The sequence below is a fragment of the Bacillus rossius genome, chromosome 5, assembly GCF_032445375.1.
Source record: "Bacillus rossius redtenbacheri isolate Brsri chromosome 5, Brsri_v3, whole genome shotgun sequence".
NCBI classification, from domain to species: domain Eukaryota; kingdom Metazoa; phylum Arthropoda; class Insecta; order Phasmatodea; family Bacillidae; genus Bacillus; species Bacillus rossius.
The window spans coordinates 31,007,894-31,020,104 of record NC_086333.1 but is presented as its reverse complement, the minus strand read 5'-3'; positions in this window follow the sequence as shown (position 1 = coordinate 31,020,104).

The following is a 12,211-nucleotide window of genomic DNA, read 5'->3' as shown; positions in this document are numbered from 1 at the left end:
ATTCAAATTAAGAAGACAATTACTAACTACATCTGATTTCGGAAAAGGTACCCTTCACCCTGTGTTCAGCCCGGGCAACGCCGGGTACTGCAGCTAGAAATTCCCTAAAAATAATTTATATGGCAAAACAACGTTTGCCGGGTCAGCTAGTCTAATATATAAAATTCTCGTGTCACAGTTTTCGTTGCCATACTCCTCCGAAACGGCTTGACCGATTTTGATGAAATTTTTTGTGCTTATCCGGTATCTATGAGAATCGGCCAACATCTATTTTTCATCCCCCTAAATGTTAGGGGTAGTCCACCCCTAAATTTTTTTTTATTTCCAGTTTTTGGTAGGAAATCACCATGGCAACGGCTGTTGCTTTGTTGATGCTTCATTTGTTTCTATGGCAACGGCTATTTCATTGATAGTGCAGTCCTCATCACCGTTGAAATTTTGCGGGTACTTTAAATATCAAAAATTGCCCCTTTTTTTTTTTCAAGTATATATATTTTACAGACTTGAAACTTCACAGTAATGTTCCTTATGTTACGCAGGATGACATTTTCCGAAAATTAGATCTAATGGGTGGTTAAAACCAGGCAACAGTGGGTACTTTGTCTGCATGAGAACAGGATTTTGCATTGTTCATGCCTTCTGCTTCTCCATGGCAACAGGCATCGCGCGGCAGTGGCGTACCCACAACGAGGGGCATGTATTATGAGCGGCGCAAGAGTGATCTGCCTGTAGACTGCCGTAGCGAAGTACGGGTACATCAGTTTTATGTTGCGTGCACGAGTCGGGAAACCATCGGTACATTATACAGCATTGTAATAAATTTTCACTGAATTTTTTATTATTTACCATTACTGTAAATGGGAGATGTGGCATAATTCTTTTTCCATCAGTATAGCCGTGCGAAGCCGGGTCGGGCAGCTAGTACTATTATAATTTTGTGAATATTTTTTGTAACAAAGCTATTAAGGATATGTCCCAATCCTTGCACAAGCGCTATATGCCTGGAGTCTCTTTTACATACCACTTAGTATTAATATGTTTGTGCTGTAAAAATTTTCAAACATATTCAAACTCATAAATGTGTCACATAGTTTTTACTCCAAATGGTTAGCACTAAGAAATTAGTTTGATAAATTTTCTATTCATGAACTTGAACTTTTATAGAATTAAGTTTCTGGAAACCATTGTGGCTTTTGTTGATGTAAAAATATTTTACCTTAGTCATAAGAAAATAAAAATATTTTATAGACAAGCCATTGACTCACCGCCCCTTATCATTGAAAGGGCTTTTAAAACCACGTTATACCCCTTTTAATAGATAGTTTGCTTTTTATTAATTACTGATATTAGCGACAAAAGAATAAACAAACTGAAATAAGATTTATTTTATTTAAGAAATTTTATTGTGTTTCACTGTCAAAAATGTATGGAATCTTTCTTGAGATTTATATACTTAGTTCTTTAGTGAAGAGCTCATATTTCTAACACGGAAACTGTGCAGTAAAATAATTTTTTAATAGTATGAAAATTCTCAGAACACCTGTTTTTGCATATATGCGCACACTTGAATTACTAACAGTGTAACAGTAGACATAATACGTTCAATAACCAAGAATTTATATATTTTCACTTTACGCAAACAAAATGCGTGTTATTTACAAGTTGCAACAAGTTCATTAAACATTTAACATTTAAACAGGTATAAAAAAAAAGCTTATCAAACGGGCTAGTATTACTTGTCGCAATTAAATATTGTCCTAACTCTTTTTTTGAAATTAAGACTTTAAAAATGAGACAAATTACTGTTATTTTACTTGTTTTTAAAACTACTGAACTTTTATCTTAATATCCCTAAACATCTAATGTAAATTAATAACCTACATAATTGTGTGGGAAACTCACCATACTGGAGGACAAAGAGTTTTGTGAATGTGAAAGTGAATTCGTTTGTAGTATTTCTAGTACCCTCAAATAATTTATGAGGTTCTTAATTAAATACTGGCGTGCATTTACCACGCCCATGCACATGTTTTCCCTTGATGAAGAGCAGTTCTTTCCTCACCCTCGCTTCATTTTATAGTACGCTGAGTTCATAATTGGTGAAGGGTGAAGTGGCATAAAAACGACCAAATTAAAGAGCTCGCTGTTAGATCCTAATTTTTTTCCCCATAGCCTCTGGTTTGATGAACGTCTCTTGTGTATGGTGAACCTAAAAACAAACACTTTGTTTTAGATAATTTAAAGTTAATTAAATAAACTTTTATAAACGCTTCCTCCAATATATATTTGTTCCCTATTAATTTCACTGGGAAAAAAATGACATGGTACAGTGTCTCAAAATAGTTAGTTCAAAAATTATAGAAATGTAGGTGAGTGACAATAATCAAATAAATTTTGTGAAATGACCATTATGGGGTATGAGCACACGAATATTTTTCTAGCTGAATAAGTACTAGTTAAATATCAGCATATTTACTTACGTAATCATATTTTAAGACTACCATTTAATTATTTAAAGTGTTAGTGTTTCTGTTTTTTTCCAAACTAATAAAACTGTGTAAAACAAATTTAAAGCACTACTTTTTCTTTTTGAATACTTCTTTGGACAAAGAGTTCACTCGCTTTTATAACGAATATGTGTTGGTGTGTACCTGGAAACATACACCTCTAAGCCTTACAGTGCAATTTAATTCGGTTGACTACATGTAAAAAGGTGACTCTGAAGTACGTGCAACGCATTCAGTTAAAAACTTACCAAGGCTTTAGGCTACATATGCAGGTGATTAACATTATTTTCCAAAGAAATGATGGATAGTGTACGAGATGGTCCAAAAATAGTAAATATATCATCATAAGCCTTGTTCAAAAGTTTTGCATGCAGATTCGATGAACATATTTTTTATTATTTTGGGTTGAGGCTTTTACTTGTCTCAATAAAGCATAAATCTGAAACTCTAAAGCATATTTTTTTAAAAAGGAATATGTTTTAAAATTTGGGGAGTATGGATTTAAGATTTTTTAAATCTAATACAAAAATTCTATTATATTTTGTATTTGATTTGATATTACATATTTTCATTGTTAGAATTACATTGTGTACAAGAAACTTAATTGTGAATAAGTCACAATCCAAAATTAGTCAATCATGTAAAATATATAATTAATAAGATTATAAATTATAGGCATAACCATTTTTCTTTATTATTGACTTATTAAATTGAAGGAAGTAATCTAGCCTAGGTGGCGCTGGCCGGTCTAAGATAAACGCACGCCATTGTTACTTAAAGGGGAGAGAGCCGCTAGGCAGAGCCCAGACGTTGGCTGTAGATATGTAGAGTCCAAGCTCCAGATCTGCACGGGAATTCTGCATTCCTCTGAGTTCACGGGAGTTGTGCTGTCAAGCGTCGCATTGTCAGTCGGACTGGGCGCGAGCGTTCGCAGAATTTCAGTTTTATAGGGGGGGGGGGATAGAAAATCTTTACTTGCTGCTTGCTTTAAATTCCTTTTTTTTTTTTTTTTGTGGGAACTAAACATAGGATTAAACATATGATTTCAATCCAACGTAGCCACTGGTAAGTTGTACGACCTAGTGGGAGACAGGAGAAATATCAGGTTGCTTAAGTCATAACTTTTACTGGCATTGATAGTTTAATGTTTAATACCTAGGTAATGCCTATGGTCTTACTATTTTTAGATACAAGTTTAATTGAAAGAATTTTTTTTGCAAAGCTCAATTTGTAATTTTTAATTCTGATAAGTTGTACTATTTAGTATTTGTTTAAATAATACGTATTTTTTATTGTTATGGGCTTTAGTGTTAAATTAATTTTTATTAATAAAGCCATTACAATAGTTCTACTCTGACCAGAAATGTCCTTTAGAGGGTGTTTTTATTCGATCTGGTTTACTCTTATTACACAGGTCTGCAATGAAAAAGTTTTTTAAATAAATTTATCACAAACATGTAGATGTTGGTCTGTATATAGATATAAACTTTGCTTTAACGTATCACGTCACATTCTTTTTGCATATAGATAAATATATAATAATTCGTTAGTTTTTTTTTTTTTTGCAAAATTGATTCCATGACATATATTTCTATTCTATACTCTATGACCAACCATCCTATAGTCTATTCTTACTAACCTGCCTTTCCTCTGTGAGAAAAAGTATTAAAAAACAGTTTTATATAGTCTATGACTAATCATAGTCGTTTAAACTGCAAAAAAATACGTGTAATAAAATATTGTTTTATTAAATCTGTAACTATGGCTTCTCGGAGTTGCCAAAACAATCCAATTTTTTTTTGCAATATTTGCGGACAATATACAACAGTTAAGCAAATATTAAAAATAATAGACTTAGTAAAAAATGCCTATTATGCTTACTTCGGAATGAGGTTATGTTACCATGAGAAACAGTGGGTTCCGCATATAGTATGCCGGCCGGCTATGTGTTGAAGTGTTAAGACATTGGACTAAAGGTAAATCAAAATCATTGCCATTCGGTATTCTTATGTTGCGGCGGGAAAAAAATCATTCACATGATTGTTATTTTTGTTTGACCAATGTAACAGGATATAATTCTTAAAACCGCGCCAAAATTGTGTATCCTGATATTTCGTCTTAACAAAGCCAGTTCCACATGTACCCGAATTACCCATACCAGTACCTACTAACACTAACAGCTTCGAAACGCCTTTGTCACAAAACTCAGAACAAAGTCATCATCTGCAAAGCAGTGGTTAAATGTTTCAACCTACAAATGACCCTCGACCTATAAAACAGCAAGAACTGAATGATTTGGTACGGGATCTTGGATTACCTAAGGACGCTGCAGAACTTCTCGGTTCTCGACTAAAAGAAAACAATTTATTAGATGCTGCAACTACATTTTACTGGTATCGAAGTAGGTAACAAGAATTTGTGGAGTATTTTAAGAAAGAGGATAAAATTAGTATTTTGCTGTCATATTGGCGGTTTAATACAAAAATTCAATATCGAATATAATACACAAGAATGGCGACTCTTTATAGATTCTTCAAAAAGAAGCTTAAAGGCTGTCCTTTTGCATATCGGCAATAAATTTGCATCGATACCTGTAGCTTATTCAGTTCATCTTAAAGAAACTTACGAAAAATTGAAAATTTTTTTGGAGAAAATAGAATACACCGAATACAAATGGTTAGTTTGCTGTGATTTAAAAATCATATGCATGCTTCTTGGTCAACATTAGGCTAATCAAAATTCCCCTGTTATATTTGTGAATGGGACAGTAAAGCAATAAATTTACATTGGAAAAAAACTTATTGGAAAATTAGAATGGAATTGAAAGTTGGAGTCAAAAATGTCATCAATCCGAGCTTGATGGATTCCGAAAAAATATTGCTCCCACCACTTCACATCAAACTTGGTTTGATCAAACAGTTCGTAAAGGCATTACCGCAAGATGGAAATACTTTCAAGTATCTTTGTTCATGTTTCCCTAGCTTATCTGATGCGAAGTTGAAAGAGAGAATATTTACGGGACCTGATATCAGGAAACTGATTAGGGATACAGAATTTGAAAAAGTGATGACAACCTTGGAACTAAATGCCTGGTATGGCTTTAAAAATGTATCTAAGTTTATAGGCAACACAAAATATCCTGCGTATAAAAATATTGTACAGGAAATGTTAAACGCCTATAAAAATTTAGGCTGTAATATGAGTCTGAAAATTAATTTTTTGAAGTCTCACACTGATTGTTTCCCAAAAAATCTAGGCGACTACAGTGAAGAACAAGGTGAACGGTATCATCAGGACATCAAAGAGATGGAAAGAAGATATCAAGGCCGTTGCGACGTTAATATGATGGCGGACTATTGTTGGATGATACACAGAGATGAAATAAAAAAATCATAAACGTAAACCAACAAAACGCAGCTTTTTTTCAAAAAGAAAACATTATTAATTGTTTTCTTCATGTATACCTTTATGTTGTATTTTAATAGCTATAGACTCAATAAATCTTTATAAAATATTCTAAAATCATTCTCATTCATTTTATTAAATTTTTGTTTTGTTCTTTTTCGTATTCAAATACGATATCATCTTAATCTGATAAATGTGACGTGGTATCTATACTAATATTATAAAGCTGAAGAGTTTGTTTGTTTGTTTGAACGCGCTAATCTCAGGAACCACTGGTCCGATTTGAAAAATTCTTTCAGTGTTGGATAGTAAATTTATCGAGGAAGACTATAGGCTATATTATATTATCAATAACATTAGGGATCCTTACTAAAAGTACAATTTAGAATCAAATGCGTTGGAGGAGGTCAGATACAACATGCAGTACACGTACGAAGTGTGTGTTGACAATGCCGCAGGCGCTAGAAATTTATTTCCTATTGCCTATTAACATTTTTGTCACGCACTAGATGCCTTATCATTCTTAATTTTCCCATACAAGTAAAAAACACCCGTGTGATATTAACAACGAAGCAATCAGTACTCTCATATATTATATGAATACCGTTTTCTATTACTTTTAGGACAATTAAAACAAATATTAACCATTTAACAAAAAAAACTTTTAAAAAAATTGCATGCCTGTGTTATTAATATGTCTAGTATTTTAATTTAATGGTTGCCTACTATGGGTACTGCAAAGGAACACATATAACATTTTATCTACATAAAGTGTAGCTACATATGAAACCAAATAGGTATAACTTACCGCAGTCACTGTCGGTTGCGCTCGTGAGCCCCGATACCGAAATACTCAAAAGAGACTTCACTCGTTTATCTGATGCATTAACTGACATTTTTGGGGATAACCCGCCTCCCGTCTTGAAAAACTGCATCCTTTCTTCGCTGCACTTTTTTTCGGACCACAATTTTCATGTTATCGTATTTTGCTTTCAAAGTTTTTTCATTCCTTGGAAGTTTGCCAGACAAGGAATTAAACTCTGATGTAATCCTTTGCCATGCATCTTCTTTTTTTCACCATTTAACCGCATCGATTTTCTTGCATCTACGAAACTGGCATACTTTTCCACTAAAAATATAAGTAACTCCGTTTCCGAAGCAAGAAAATTTCCGGATCGTGGCCGCTTATTTTCGTCCATATTGATGTTTGTTTACAATTTTCTCTAACCGAACCTTAAACACTGGCCAAAAGTAACAAACGAAGGTAGCATGACAGCCAATCGTGATCCGATACGTCATCGCCTGGTTGCCATATTTCCCTTAACCATTGGTTAGTTAAACACTCGTTAAAAGTACGTTGGGAAAAAGTCAAATGATAATCATTACTTTAATGTCCTGTTTAAATTAATCGTTCGATTAGATAACCGAAACTTTAAACAGACTTTGTGAAACCAGCCCTTTATTCTCTTGAACGAACGCTCAATTTTTTACGATTGTAAGAGAATTCTGAGTTACATAATCCTAAAATAATATATTCTTTTAAGATTTATTTTTTAAAAGCTTAGCATATTTTACCGAAGTATAGTGTAAGGAATTTGGTGTAAAAATATTAAATGTTAGACTTTAATAACGTCTCAGGATGTATCTCATGACTAATAAACTGACTCACTAAAATATATTTAGTAGTTTTTCTGTAATCACGGAATAAATCGAAAAAAAAACTGTCTGATATATTTACTTGAGGCATTAAGCTGCCATCACACGCAAATAATTCCATAAAATAGGTTAAGAGTGTTTGTAGGCATGGGCGCTAAACCCGGGGAAGGGAGAGAGCCCTCTCCCCTCCCCCTCCCTATCACCATCATCATGCCGGGCAAATTAAAGAAGCCCTCACTGCGGGAGCCCTTCTGCGCTTGCATGACTGTAACTGTGATGGGACCGTTCAACGTAATACTGACTCCCTCCCTGTGATTCTTAAATACTCTCGCCCCTGTCCTTAGGTACTTGTCCTAACAACTAGACTAGCTAACCATTTCCAAGTATTTTTCTCAGAAGTTTTGAAAGAATATTACTCCGTCAAACTGAAAACAGTGACTGTGTTCCATGTCACTAAAGTGCAATCTTTCTAAGTAAACCTGGGTGGTGGGGGGGGGGGTAGTGTTTATGCAAAAATGATTTAACAAATTAACAAATGAAACATAGGTTTAAGTTTATGAGTGTTTATTTGTTTTTGCTTGAACACCTGATTTTCATGACAATCTGAAAGTCTGTAAATAATTACTACAAAATAACATTAACCTTATTTAGGAGATTCTACTTTATTATTATATTACTATAGTAGTATACTTTGGTATTACCTGGGACAAGTGCATGGGGCCGGAACCGATGTTCACTAAATTGGATTGTGACGTCATGGCGGCCATCTTGGTGTAAATTTCCTCAACATTACTCAATAATGACTAAAAATAATCATCAAAATTCATGGAAATTTTCCTATTTTAAGGAAATAATTATTTGGGGAAAGTTCCATTTTCTTTTTCTAAAACAAATCTGAGAGGCCAAATTTCCTCAGAGTAGGGCAATTTACTCACAGGGGAGTAATTTTTTCTGAATAAGGTAATTTTCCTCAGAGTGAGACAATTTTCCTCAGAGTTTGGCAATTTTCCACACAGAGGCTTTATTTCGCAAATGCCCCAACTGAAGTCATGATCTTGACTTTGACTGTAAACTTGAAATTCGTCAATTTTTCACCAAAAAATCCGAAAAAATACAAAAGTATAAAACCCTCTTGCTTTAAATGTTTTGTTACTTAATCCATTTCATTCCTCTTTTTTATTTCCGGCCAGAGTAAAATGTGATTTCCTAATAAAAAAAAATTAAATGCTTCATTATATTTAAAAAAAAATTAAATAAAAAAATGCTTACTACATGAAACCTGCCATAGTGGATTCTAAAACCTTCAGCTATTTTTAATAGTAAAGTCACTTCCGCCATCTTAAAAATCCATAATTTTCATCAAAAAATGGAAGAAATTTGAAATTCATAAAAAGTCAGTTAATACATTTTAATAAAAATACACATTTACATAGTGGTATCCTGGTTCAAACCAGTGAGTTCATTCGATTAAAAATGATGATTACTCCTTCCTCCACAGAAGCCACCACTAAAATTACATCCCCATTAATGACAAGGAATATATTCCATCAACCAGTATGCGTCATGGCAGCCATATTGTTTTCGTTTGCTGGAGGCCGTCATCCTAAACCTGACATATTGTTTTCGTCTGCTAGAAGGTGCTGCCGCCATACTAGATTAATTTGCACCCAATAAAGTGCGGTAATATTTATTACATAAACATTCAATATCTTATCGGCTGTCATGGCCACCATTTTTATTTTGTAATTATTGTCCTAGAAATGCGGTAATATTCATAAAAAACCACCCACTTATGTTCTGATTGATTAGATCGATTCCTGTCCTCGTTTCAAACCTTGCTTGTTGCCAAAAATTTTATTTCATGTAATAAAAATATTTATTCAATTTAATATTTTTAAAAGTCCTAAAAGCGACTTTACTTCTCTATCTACTAACCTTCAGTAAGCTGATGATAACAAATTGGCCATCATAATGAAATTCGTAATTATTATCCTAGTTATTCGGAAAAAATCCAAAAATCATCAAAAAAGCGCTTTTTAAAGTAATGATTAATACGATCGGAACATGTTACGGTTCTAATCTTGCTCGAACCAAAAAAGTTTTATTCTAGTTAAAGACTTTAATAAGACATGGTCAAAATTAAAAGCGACTTAAGTTCCTCATCTACCGTGCTCCAGTAACCTGATGACATATTGAGAGCGCGTAGTTTGGCCTAAAAGATTTGGCCTAAAACTGTTTCAGTACATTCACTTGACCTAAACTTGTTTTACCTAAAGTCATTAGGCCTAAAATTATTTGGCCTAAAGACGTTTGGCCTAAACATATTTGGACTAAAACAATTTGACATAAATTTGTTTGGCCTAAAGTCATTTGACCTAAAATAGTTTTACCAGGGAAATTTACCTATCACCTAAGTAAAATATAGTTAAACAAGTCTTACTCATGTTATTTATTAATTTATTCTGGTTCACTCAACTCGAACCACACAATTGTGATAAGGACAGTATGAAAATACACTCACATAAAACATGTGGTGCACATCATTGGACTTTTCCAGGGACGGGGTATTTATTAAACGAACTAACCAGAAAATAAAATAATCATTCACTAATTTCGCTTATTTAAATAACCACCAGAGAAGCAATATGTAAATAACAAGCAAACAAAAAACTTGCGAACAGAAAAGTTCATCAGTGTTTAATCCGCTAAACTTAGGTATTTTAATTTTTCTAGCCATGTTGAATGTTCGAAGAGTGTGGTAGATAGATAAAGATAGAGAGAGCTAAATGTGCAAGCACTTCCTGTTGCCAGAAATAAAGTTACTTTCTACCAAATGACCAAAAATTGTTTGACCTAAAATCATTTGGCCTAAAATAATTTTCTGAAACTTATTTGATCAATAATTATTTGGCCTAAAGGTATTTGGCCTAAAGCCATTTGACATAAATTTGTTTGGCTTAAAGTCATTTGACCTAAAATTATTTCGCCTAAAGTCGTTTGGCATAAAGATATTTGACCTAAAGTCATTTGACCTAATATTGTTTGGCATAAAGTCACATGGCCTAAAATAAGTAAGCCTAATTTTAGGCCAAATTATTTTAGGCCTACTGGCGGGTACCCGACATATTGACCGCCATCTTGGAAATCCGTAATAATTAATATAGTAACTCGGAAAAACTCTAAAAATTATAAAAAACAATTACCTATAAAAGTAATGTTGATTCGATAGAATTATTGACCTTGGTTCGATTCTCGGTAAATAATAAGTAAATAGAGTTTAAAATAAATAAAAATTCTGTTTCCCATTAACTTTCGTGGAATTTATTAATCATTCTCTCCACGAAAAACTACTGTATGAAAGATAACTGTTCAACAAAATAAATAATATGTTCTGTGCCTAACATGGAGTAATAATTTATCGATACTTGGAATACCTTCTAACTAGATAATGCACAATGTTAGGTGTATAGGCCAAGTGTATTCGCATCAAGAGGCTAGTCATTAACAAAGTCAGGCAAAATATTTTACTTAGTACATTTAACGATAAGAAATTATGAAACATTGAACACATTAGGGAAATTATCTCATCAGAGAAATAAAATATAATCAGAGGTATACAATCTCATCAGAGAGATACGATATCATCAGAGGGATACGATCTTATTACGTGGATAATATTTCATCAGAGGGATACTAACTCAACACAGGAATACGATCTCATCGAAAGGAGTAGTATGTTTTGGGGGCACCGGGGACAGGGTTCACGGTGTGGTTATGTGGTGAGGACCACCATCTTGGATTTTGACGTCACGGCAGCCATCTTGGTTGACCTTGACCTTTTACCTTCAAAATGTGCCTAAATTTGTAAATAATTCGCCAAAATTCGCAAAAATTCCCGCCAAAAAATCTCAAAATTTTTGTTCATTCAAAAATTAGGATTTCGAAAATCCTCAAAAGTCTGTTTGCCTTAGAAAGAACACATAGTCCATATTGAGGCTGAAGCATCCATGTCTACAGCCTCCGATAAGCCTCTTACATCATCATGAATTATGACGCCACCGCAGCAATTTTCATTACAGGAGCCATCTTGAAAATCTTTATTTATTATGTGATTTTTTTGAGAAAAAAATTATAATTATTAAAAATAATTTATTAATTAAATTTAAATAAAAAATCTTTAAAAACACCGTTGAACATATTGTTACATTGTAATATTGGATTCTAGATAATTTAACTTTTCGTTACGGCCGCCATCCTAGAAAACCAAAATTTTAATGCTAGAAATTTGGAAAAAATTTAAAAATTATTAATTAAAATATTATAAAATATTATTTTAAATATTCACATACACTTCGATGTCCTCGCTTCGAATCCGGTAAGAGCAAAAATAATACAAAATGTCGATGGATCCTTCCTCCACGGAAGCCACCTTCAGACTGACCTCCCAACACCAATACCAAGGTTTATAACGTCAGCTGGAATGATATCATGTCCGCCATCTTGTTTTCGCCCGCTGGAGGCCACCATCTTGTTTTTCGTTTGCTAGAGAATGATACCACCATGCTAGTTTACATTTTACCCGCTAGAGTGCAGCAATCATTTATTATTACTATGGCACCTGCCATCTGGAAATGTGAATGCCA